We start from the raw sequence: 12,333 nt of genomic DNA on the forward strand, positions 1-12,333 counted from the left end.
TTCCTACCCACAGTCCCTGGGAACCACCATTCTACTCTCTGTCTCCATATATTCAACCTTTTTTTTTTTTTTTAAGTGAGAGTACAGTCTTTCTCTGTCTGTCTTAACCCACTTAGTATAATGTCTTCTAGGTTCATCCATGTTGTCTCAAGTGGCAGGATTTCCTTCTTTTTTATATTGACTAATATTCCATTTCTCACACATGTGTACATAGATGTGTGTATATACATGGTATATGTATCACACATTTTCTTTATCCATTCACATAACATTAGGTACTTAGAATGTTTCCATATCTTGACTATTGTGAATAATGTTAGACCGAACATGAGATTGTGGATAACAAGGTACTGATTCCATTTCCTTTGCTATATGCTCAGACGTGGGATTGTAGGATCATATGGTAGTTCTATATTTAGTTTTTTTAGGAATCTCCATTCTGTTTCTCATAATAGCTGTACCAACTTAAATTCCCACCAGTGGCATACAGAGGTTTCCTTTTCTCTATATCCTGGCCAACAATTGTCATCTCTTGTCTTTTTGATAATAGCCATCCTAGCAAGTGTGAGTTAATATCTCACTGTGTTATTGATTTGCATTTCCCTGGTGATTAGGGACGCCGAGTGCTTTTTCACATGCCTTTTGGCCATTTGTATGTCTTCCCTGGAAAAATGTCTGTTCAGGTCCTTTGTTCATTTTTTAATCCTATTTTTGGGGGCTACTGAGTTGTATGAGTTCCTTATATATTTTTATATTAACCCCTTAACAGATACATAGTTATCTGTTAAGTTATCCCATGATTGCCTTTTCCATGTTGTTGACTGATTCCTTTGCTGTGCAGAACTTTTTAATTTGATGGGGTCCTACTTGTTTATTTTTGCTTTTGTTGCCTTTCCTTTTGGTGTCATATCCGAAAAATAATGTCAAGACCAATGTCAAAGAGATTTTTCCCTGTTTTTGCCTATGTGTTTTACAGTTTCTGCTTTTGTGTTCAAGTGTTTAATCTGTTTTGAGTAAACTTTTATGAGTGGTATATATAGTACTCCAATTTCATTCTTTTTCATGTGGATATCCAGTTTCCCCAATACTACTTATTGAAGAGATTATTCCCCATTTTGTGTTCTTTGCCTCCTGGTATGAGATTGGTTGACTATGTATGTTCGGATTTATTTCTGGGCCCTCTATTCTGTTTCATTGATCTATATATCTTATTTTTATGCCAGTACTATATTGTTTTAATTACTATAACTTTGGAATATAGTTTGAAATCAAGTGTGTGATGCTTCGAGCATTGTTCTTCTTCTTCTTTTTTTTAACCAAGATTGCTTTGGCTCTTTTGTGGTTCCATCTGAATTTTAGGATTGTTTTTTCTATTTCTGTGAAAAATGCCATTGGAATTCCAATTTCATTGGAATTTTGGTGGATATTGCACTAACTGTGTAGATTACTGCATAGTATGGACATTTTAACAATATTGATTCTTGGGTCGCCTGGGTGGCTCAGTGGGTTGAGCCACTGCCTTCAGCTTGGGTCATGATCTAAGGGTCCTGGGATGGCCCGCATCTGGCTCTCTGCCCAGTGGGGAGCCTGCTTCTCTTGCCTCTCTCTCTGCCTGCCTCTCTGCCTACTTGTGATTTCTCTCGCTGTCAAATAAATAAATAAAATCTTTAAAAAAATTAAAAAAAAAACAATATTGATTCTTGGGGCGCCTAGGTGGCTCATTGGGTTAAGCCTCTACCTTCAGCTCAGGTTATGATCTCAGGGTCCTGGGATCAAGTCCTGCATTGGGCTCTCTGCTCAGCAGGGAGCCTGCTCCCCCCACCTTCGCCCCCGCCACCTGCCTGCCTCTCTTCCTACTTGTGATCTCTCAAATAAATGAATAAAATATTAAAAAAACAACAACAATATTGATTCTTTCAATCCAAGAACAAAAGATTAATTTCCATTTATTTGTGTCTTCAGTTTCTTTCATCAGTTTTCAGTGCATTAATCTTTCACGTCCTTGATTAAGTATTTTCCTAAATATATTATTGTTTCTGATGCTCTTCCAAATGGGATTGTTTTCTTAATTTCTCTTTCAGATAGTTCATTTTTTGTGTATAGAAATGCAACTGAGTTCCATATGTTGTTTTCATATCCTGCAGCTTTACTGAATTTATTGATAAGTTCTAACTATTTTTTTGGTGGAGTCTTTAGGGTTTTCTATATATAAGATCTTTCATGTGCAGACAGTTTTGCTTCTTTTCCATTTTAAACACTTTCTATTTCCTTTTCTTGGCTAATTGCTCTAGCTAAGATCTCCAGCTCTATACTGAATAAAAGAGGCAAGAATGGACACTCATATCTTGTTCCTGATTTCTGAGGAAGAGCCTTCAACTTTCTACCTCTGAACATGATGTGAGCTGGGAGCTTCTCATATATGGCCCTTACTGTGTTGCGCCACATTCCTTCTGTACCTAATTTGTTGAGAGTTTTTATCATGGAACTATGTTAAATTTTGTCAGATTTTTTTTTTCCTGCCTCTATAGCCATGACCTTACAATTTTTAGCCTTCATTTTGTTAGTGTATCATGTTTATTGATTTGTATATATTAAACCATCCTTGCATCCCAGGGATAAATTCCGTTTGATCTTGGCGTATGATCCTTTTAAAATGCTGTTAAATTTGGTTTACTAGTATTTTGTTGAGAATTTTTGCATCGATGTTCATCAGGGATATTGACCTGTAATTTCCTTTTCTTGTATGTCTGTTTCTGGCTTTGGTAGCAGGATAGTGCTGGCCTCATGAAATGCGTTTAGAAGTGTTTTGTCTTCTTCAGTTTTTGGAAGCTTTTGAGAGGGATTGGCATTAATTATTCTTAAAATGTTTGGCAGAACTCACCAATGAAGCCACCGTAGTCCTGGGATTTTCTTTATTGGGAGATTTTTTGATTAGTGATTCAATCTCCTGACTCATTATTGGTCTTTTCAAATTTTGTATTTCTGTATTTTCTATTTTTGTATCTCATGATTCAGTCTTTTTAAAAAAAGATATTTATTTATTTGAGAGAGCGGTCACAAGTAGGCAGAGAGGTAGGCAAGAGAGAGCGCGGGGGAAGCAGGCTCCCTGCTAGGCAGAGAACCCAGTGTGGGGCTTAATCCCAGAACCCTGAGACCATGACCTCAGCTGAAGGCAGAGGCTTAACCCACTGAGCCACCCAGGTGCCCCATGATTCAGTCTTGATAGGTTATATATGTCCAGGAATCTATCCATTTCTCCCAGGCTATTTAATTTGTTGGCTTGTAATTATTCATAGTAGTCTTCTATGATCCTTTATGTTTTTGAAGTGGCAGTTGTAATGTCTCCTCTTTCATTTCTGATTTTATTTATTTGAGTCTTCTCTCTTTTTTCTTTTTTTTTTTTTTAAGATTTTTTATTTATTTATCAGAGAGAGAGAGTGGGAGAGAGCAAGCACAGGCAGACAGAATGGCAGGCAGAGGCAGAGGGAGAAGCAGGCTCCCCGCTGAGCAAGGAGCCCGATGTGGGACTCGATCCCAGGACGCTGGGATCATGACCTGAGCCGAAGGCAGCTGCTTAACCAACTGAGCCACCCAGGCGTCCCTTCTCTCTTTTTTCTTAGTCCAGCTAAAGGTTTGTCAATTTTCTTAATTTTTTCCAGAAACAAGTTCTTACTTTCATTGATTTTTTCCTATCATTTTGCTAGTCTCTATTTTATTTATTTCTGCTCTGATCTTTGCTATTTCCTTTCTTCTGCTAACTTTGGGAATAGTTTGTCCTTTTTCTAGTTCCTTGAAGTAAAGTTAAGTTGTTCACTTGAGGTTTTTCTTTTTTCTTAATATAGGTGTTTATTGCTATAAAATTCCCTATTAAAACAGCTTTTGCTGCATCCTGTAAGTATGGTATGTCGTGTTTCCATTTTCATTTGTTTCAAGATATTTTCTGATTTCCCTTTTGATTTCTTCTTTGGCCCACTGGTTGTCCAGAAGTGTGTTTTTTAGTTTCCACATTATTTGTTAGTTTTCCAGCTTTCTTCCTGTTATTAATTTCTAGTTACATGCCATTGTGGTCAGAAAAGATACTTGATAAGATTTTAATCTTCTTTAATTTGTTAAGACATTTTTTGTGACCTAGCATATAATGTATCCTAAAGAATGCTCCACAGGTGCTTGAGAAGAATGTGTTTTCTGCTGCTGGTGGATAAAATGTTCTGTATATGTCTGTGAGTTCCACTTAATCTAAAGTGTACTTCAAGTTCTGTGTTTCCTTATTGATTTTCTTTCTGGATGATCTATTTCCTGTTCAAAGTGGAATATTGAAATCCCCTGCTATTACTGCATTGCTGCAATATCTCCCTTCAACTCTGTTAATATTTGCCTAATATATTTAGGTGTTAGATATATATACATATAATTATTATATTCTTTTGATGAATTGATCCTTTATAATTACATAGGGACCTACTTTGTCTTTTTTTTTTTTTTTAATAGCTTTTGAGTTAAAATCTGTTTTGTCTGATTTAAGTTTAGCTACCCCTTCTCATTTGCTTTCTATTTGCATGGACTTTTTCCATCCCTTCACTTTTCAGGCTTTATATGTCCTTAAAGCTGAAGTGAATGTCTTGCAAGCAGCGTATAGTTGAATCTTGTTTTTTGTTTTTTGGTTTTTTTTTCTGTTCAGCCACTGTGGATACTTTCAAATTTCCTATCTTTGATTCTTGGATTTTTTATTCTATTTGATCAAATCTGGTGGTGATACCCTCTCTTGCATTTTTCATTTCACCCATTGTATTCTTTAGCTCCAGAATTTCTGTTTGGCTCTTTTTTGTGATTTCTATCTCTCTGTTGAAACTCTCACTTAGTTCATGTATTATTTTCCTGATTTTGTTTGTCTATGTTCTCTTGTAGCTCACTGGGCTTCTTCTTTTAAGATTTTATTTATTTATTTATTTGTTTGTTTATTCATTCATTCATTCATTTGACAGAGAGAGAGCACAAGCAGTGGGAACAGCAGGCAGAGGTAGAGGGAGAAGCAGGCTCCCCGCTAAGCAGGGAGCCCAGCATGGGACTTGATCCTAGAACCCTGGGATCATGACCTGAGCCAGGGGCAGATGCTTAACCAACTGAGCCTCCTGGGCATCTCCCACAGAGCTTCTTTAGAACAATTGTTTTGAATTCTTTAGGATTGGTTACTGGAAAATTATTGTGTCCCTTTGGTAGCTTCATATTTTCCTGATTTTTTTTGTGTTCCTTGAAGTCTTGTATTGCTCTCTTCACATTTGAAGAAGCAGTTACCTCCTCTAGTCTTTACTGGATTGCTTCAGGAGAGAAATACCTTCATCAGTCAGCCTAGCTAGGGATTCTGCGGCCTTCTCAGACCTTTTTACAGTTGTCCCTGCTCCTCACTTCTTGTTCTTTATTTTCAGGGAGAGGATTTTTAAGATTGTATGCCTTCTCTCAATCCTGAAAAGCCAGGCCAGATGCTGTGAGCCTTCCATTTGTTTTCCCTAATATGGTGCCCCAAAATGCTTAAATTTGTGTACTTTCTCTCAGTCTCACAGAGTCGGACTGGCTTTCTGTGTATGCTGGCTTGCCATCTGCAAAGGCTCACACTCGTTGTCTAGTGGAACACATGAAGGGAGCTGCCACAGGACGTGTGCCATGGAGTAACAGGGGTGTTCATAGGGTGTGTCAGCAGGCAAGATGTCACCAGTGGCTTACAAGCAGGCTTTCTGATGGAGTTCATGTGGCAGTTAGGAGGATACATGTCCCTTGATGAGTTCCAGGCCCTGGTTGTTATGTTCACTGCCTCTTCCAACCCTTCAGCCATGCACCTCAGTATTTTGGGTGGGTGAGAAAGAAGCAGGACCTTTTGGAAGAAGTCAAATGCTTACTTACATGCTTTCACTTTCTCCCTTGAGAGAAATCATGGACTGAGGGACATCTTTCTTGGCACTAATTTTGCCACCTAAGGGGAGAGGTGACATGGATAAAAATGAAGCTGTTCTTACTCCTTCAATGTGTCTATTATTGGGTTTTTGGCTCTTGTGGTGTGCCTTCCCCATGGTATTCCTAGACTCCCACAAAGGTACTCTCATCCGTGGGCAACTATCAATATTGATTCTATGGGAGGATAATGGTAGAAAACTCATAGTCTACCACATTGCTCATGTCCATTCATGCAGGTATGGAGTCTGTGAAAGTTCTGTGCTCTAGTGTTCTGTGCTTGTCTCCCAATTAGAATGGAAGTACCAGGTGAGATTCTGTTACTGAATTTTATTTTATTTTTTAAATTTTTATTTATTTATTTGACAGACAGAGATCACAAGTAGGCAGAGAGGCCGGCGGGGGGGGGGGGATGCAGGCTCCCCACTGAGCAAAGAGCCCGATGTGGGGCTCGATCCCAGGACCCTGGGATCATGACCTGAGCCAAAGGCAGAGGCTTTAACCCACTGAGCCACCCAGGCGCCCCTCTGTTACTGAATTTTAGATATTCACCTCAGACTTACTGTTGGCAGGAAGTTCCTGTCACAGGAAGTCTTTGGTAGAGTTGAATTTTCCTCGCTGTCCCTAGTGCTGTCTTCTCCACCTGTGCAGAACACGTTCTTGGTTCCCTCTTCTTTACTGTTTCCTTGCCTGGTCTCTTGGTCCTTGGAGTCTGATCACCTTAACTTTTGATCCACTTCCTGACTCAACCACAGTGACTCTCAGTTTTCAGATCCCTGGTCTTCAGTCCAGTTCTTTGTTTGTCTCCATCAATCCGTTTTGTTTTGCCTTTCCCATCTTGGGATACCCTGAGTTTATGCTTTCATTTCAATCCAATACCCTGTACTTATGAGAAGGAAGATATGCATGGAAGTACCTGAGGGTGATCTTCTGAGATGATTTGTATCACAAAGAGCTTGGCAAAGGCTTTTAATTTCACAAACTGAGAAATGCATTACCTCTAAAGCAAAGGTATACTAAAAAAGTCTCAGTTTTTCTCATTTTTCTAGTCTCTATTTTATTTATTTCTGCTCTAATCTTTGCTATTTCCTTTCTTCTGATAACTTTGGGAATAGTTCAGCTCTTAGAGCAAGGACATACTTACATATTTATAATTTCATTATATATGTAATTCCTCAGTTATATTTCCAGTGCCTCTAATAATGCCTTATAAAAGTGTGAACATCAAGAATTACTATTATATGTCTCAGGATGATATGTTGATTTTGCCTCCTCTTTTCACTCATGTTTCTTTTATTTTTTTTAATTTTTAAAAAAAATTATATTTATTTATTTCACAGAAAGAGACACAGCGAGAAAGGGAACATAAGCAGGGAAAGTGAGAGAGGGAGAGGCAGGCTTCCTATCAAGCAGGGTCCCTGATGCGGGGCTCCATCCCTGGACCCTGAGATCATCTGAGCCAAAGGCAGACGCTTAACAACTGAGCCACCCAGGTGCCCCTCATTCATGTTTCTTAATGTAGTGATGATCACATGATGTAACCCATGCAATGCTCCAGATTATCCACTTTATCGGTGTCTTAATTTTGGAGTAACTGATTAAAATTTTTATCTTCAGAAGGGATCTTTAAAGTTCCGATATTACCTGCAAATGCTTAAAGCATAGCCATTATCATTCAATAATTAAATAAATATTTCTGAACACCTACTTTGTGCCAGATTCTGTGATTAAATAATAGGTTGATTGGCTTAACAACAACAACAACAAAAAATTAGTGTCACTTAGGCTATCAGGTCACCAAATGTGAGCCGGGCATGTTGTATATTATGTTATTCTGGATTCATAAACAGAATAATGTAACAAAGTAACATAACAAAGTAAATGTTTCTTTTTTAAAAAAACTTTATTTCAGATAAAATTAGTATTTCCATAATTTAGGTTAAAGCAAACACTTCCTTGAGTCCATTATTTTAGGTGATAATGATTTCCGTGAGTATCAGAGCTTCTAAGTATCTGAACATTTGCCTACATGCTTGTGAGAAGCTTCTGTAGCCTTTTTAAAGATTTTATTTATTTATTTGACAGAGAGAAATCACAAGTAGTCGGAGAGGCAGGCAGAGAGAGAGAGAGAGGAGGAAGCAGGCTCCCTGCTGAGCAGAGAACCCCATGCGGGACTCGATCCCAGGACCCTGAGATCATGACCTGAGCCGAAGGCAGCGGCTTAACCCACTGAGCCACCCAGGCGCCCTTCTGTAGCCTTTTCTTGGTAGGAAAGGCTACCAGTTTTTCTTCCAGTTTTTCTGAATTCTTCCCTTTCCTTCAGGTATTCCATTTTGCATTCTTCATAAAAGGCTGGATCATTATAATGAGAAGTTAGGCATTCTTTCAATGCAGAATTTTCTTTCCGGCATTTTACTACCATAAGGATTCCAGAGTCCTTGCAACATTTGGTAAAATCTTGAACTTGTTCATAATATCTCTCTCGGGCTTTTTTAAACCCTGAGTTAAAAGTCTAGCACAATTCAGAAGGAATACAAGAGTTCATTTTATACAGCATGCAAAATTTGAGCAGATGAGAAATCTAAAGGTCAGCAGGTTCAAGGAAGCAGCAAAGCCAGGCGTGTAGAGGATTAAGATATGGTTTCAAAGGCAGAGCTTTTGCCACCTCCTCTCTCTCTGCTATGAAGTTGTTATTAATCATATAGACTGCCCTAAATCCTCCTAGTAGAGGCCCAGAGGACAAGTAAGCTATTTCAATGAGTAGTGTGTACAAATTACAGATACAGCTGAGTTAGCAGTAAATTAGAGTGCTCAAACTGAGGGAATGGAAAGTTCCAGGGCTTGGGGAACTGCTGAAGGAGGGCAGTGAAGAAAACCAGAGTAGCAATGCATAGGGCCAGAAGGGACTCGTCACCTTTTTCATCTAGCAAATGGGTAACTTGAGTTCCACAGGTATTACTTTTCCTGAGTCTTAAAAGCTTGTAGTAACCAAGACAGAATTACACTTGGATTTTCTAGCCTATGTAAAGTGTAACCTCACCACTGTCCTTGGTAGGACTCAGACACTCTCTACTGGGTGCTGGAGGAGAAGATGCAGGGAGGGACCGCGGGGACACTGGCAAGGGAATTTCAAGGACCATTCATATATTTTCCACTCCCTGATAAATGCTGTTCAACACAGCTTCATAGAGAAGTTGTATAACTTACTAAGTAGATAAATTATTAGGCTTTTGAAGAAACAGTTGTATCCTACAGTGTTATAATTCATCTAAAAACAAATTGTTTTCGTATTTTTAATGTAATATTGCCAATTCTTCCATACAGAGCATCACACATAGTTGTAATTCTTTATGAGAGTGAAGGATGAGGATTAAATTTTGACCAACGATGCTAAATCAGGCCCCTTTGGGGCACTGGGTGTCTCAGTCAGTCAAGTGTCTGACTCTTGATTTCAGTTCAGGTCATTATCTCAGGGTCCTGGGATTGAGCCCTGATGTTGGGCTTAGCATGGAGTCTGATTGAGAATTCTTCCTCTCCACCTGCCCCTCTTCCCGCTTGCATGTTCTCTGCCTCTTTTTCAAATAAATAAACAAATAATCTTTTTAAAGATCTTGCTAGTTCAGCAGTAAATAAATAAATAAATAAATGACTGAATGAATAAGGCCCCACTATCGAAAATATAACTGGAGCTTTAATACATATGTAGAGCAAGATGAAATTGCTGCTCCTCCTCCTCTGCTATCTCCTCCTCCTCCTTTTTGTATCCCCCTGTATGAATATGCCACAATTTATTCCCTTCCCAGATGATAGGCATTTCATTTATTTCTGATTTGGGACTCCTATGACTGCAGCTGCTGTGAACATGCCTGTATGTGTCTTTTGGTAGCTACATGCTTTCATTTCTGTTAGGTACCTAGAATATTTGATGACTCCAATGGGTCATTTTTAATGTTCCATTCCTCTAAACAGAAAAATTATTTTCAGTAATAATGAAATGAAATGAATAATAATAACAAGACAGCCAATGATTTCTCTTATTTTAAATTTTAAAATAATTACACATTCACAGAAATTGTCAAGATAGTAGAGGTGCGATGTACCCTTATCCCAGTTTTTCACCATGGTTATATCTTAATATAACTATAGCACAATATGAAGAAAATTGACAGTGGCACATGTGTGCACAGTTCTGTGTCATTTTATCATGTGTAGATCCATGTAACTCACCACCACAATCATGGTACAGAACTCTTCCATACCACAAAGATGTCCCTCATACCACCCCTTTATGGTCCAACCCACTCCTCGCATCCCCACCATTTCCAATCTCTGCTAACCGCTAATCTCTTCTCCATTTCCGTCATTTTGCCATGTCAAGAGTGTTACATACAACATATGAGGTTTTGAGATGCACTATGTTACACAACATAGTGCTTTTGAGGTCCATCCCAGTTGCTGCGTGTGTCAATAGTTGGTCCTTTATAGTCCCTTGTATGGATGTACTTAGGTTTGTGCAAACCATTCACTACTGAAGAACATTTTGGTTGTTTCTAGTTTTTAGCTATTATATAAATAAATCTAATGTGAACATTTGTATACAGATTTTTGTGTGATTGTAAATTTTCATTTCTCTAGGACCATTGTCCTGGGCTATTGCCAGGTCTTTCATTTTTAGAGAAACTGCCAAAGTGTTTTCCAGCATGGCTGTCCCATATTACATTTGCACTAGTAATGTATAATAGACCAAGTTTTTCCATAGTCTTGCCAGATTTTTGTATTGTCACTATTTGAACAGAAGTATGGTACGTATTGATTATCTCATCAAGGTCGTTTTTTTTTTTTTTAAAGATTTTATTTATTATTTGACAGTCAAAGATCACAAGTAGGCAGAGAAGCAGACAGAGAGAGAGGAGAAAGCAGGCTCCCTGCTGAGCAGGGAGCCCGATGGGGGGCCTGATCCCAGGACTCTGGGACCATGACCTGAGTCGAAGGCAGAGGCTTCAACCCACTGAGCCACCCAGGCACCCCTGATATCTCATCAAGGTCTTAATCAGTATTTCCCTAATGGCTGGTGATGTTGAACTACTTTTATGTGCTTATTTGCTATCTGTATATCCTCTTTGGTGAAATGTCTCTTCATGTCTTTTGCCCATTTTCTATTTGGATTAGCTATTAGTTTTTAGAGTTCTTGTATATTCTATTTTTTAAAAAAGATTTAATTTATTTATTTGACAGAGAGAGAGCTCGTGAGTGCAAGCAGGGGGAGTAGCAGGCAGAGGGAGAGGGAGAAGCAGGCTCCCCATTGACCAGGGAGCCAGATGAGCCAGGGAGCTTGATCCCAGGACCCTGGGATCATGACTTGAGCCAAAGGCAGACACTTACCTGACTGAGCCACCCAAGTGCCCCTGTTCTTTATATATATTCTAGAAATGAGTCCTTTGTATGGGATAAGTGGTTTGGAAACATTTTTCTTCTTAGTCTATAGTTTGTTTGTTTTCCTCTTAACAGGGTCTTTCACAGAGAGAAAGTTTTTAAGTTTGATGAAATCCAGTTTATCAATATTTCTTTTATGGATCATGCTTTGGATACATCGTGAATTTTTTTTATTATATGGCCATTTAAAAATCTTTAATCAAATTTCATCAAAGATTACTGGCCATATTACATGCCAGGATTAGCTTTCTACAAACAACTTTGCTTTCTGTGTACAAATCAGTGTCAGTGAAATAAAAATAAAATTGTATCCTAGGCAAAGAACTTTATTAACCTTATTTCAAACTTTATTCCCAGGCTTCTTCAGCTTAATTAGCTGCCAAGAATGAATTGTGCATAAGCAAATACTGAAAAGAGCTGCAGTGTCCAATGGCTTGGGCTTAAAAATATTAGAGATCTAGATTTTACCAGATTCAGGGATAAAATTTTTAAAAAGCAGTCATAATAAAAATAACAGCTCCCAGTAACTTCTTCAAGTTTTATCTTCTTCAGAAATTGACTCAATTCAGTTTGCTTATTCTTGGAAGCTTCATCAAAATTCTCTATAAGATCTGGAACTTCATCCTCCTCCTCCTCTCTGGTAGCAAGTGGGGCTTTTCCATCCACAGATTGAGCAGAGCTTCAGCCAGTGTTCTTCAACTGGTCAGACTGTAGGCACCAAGTGGGCTTAAGATACCGGCTAGCTTTTCCATCAGCTGCTTTGTGTCAGCGTGGCCTGTAATGGTGAAAGTGTTTGCTACCAGCAATGCCTGAACTTTGGGGTTGTTAAAGTACATCACTGTTCCTTGGTTTGTGAACTATTCACTTCTTCAATACCAGAGGTATTGTGTACCCCTAACTTTAAGGAGAACTGCAGGTTTTTATCATTGGCTATAGCTCTTCTGTGAACCACCTTCT

General features: G+C 38.6%; 1 protein-coding gene across 1 annotated transcript in view; it reads left to right on the forward strand.

Annotated features, from left to right (window-relative positions):
• CFAP53 (cilia and flagella associated protein 53) overlaps nucleotides 1-12,333 on the forward strand; it is a 39,470-nt gene that overhangs the window by 6,760 nt on the left and 20,377 nt on the right. The gene's annotated exons all lie outside the window — the stretch shown is intronic.

Source organism: Mustela erminea, chromosome 13, assembly GCF_009829155.1.
Source record: "Mustela erminea isolate mMusErm1 chromosome 13, mMusErm1.Pri, whole genome shotgun sequence".
Taxonomy (NCBI): Eukaryota; Metazoa; Chordata; class Mammalia; order Carnivora; family Mustelidae; genus Mustela; species Mustela erminea.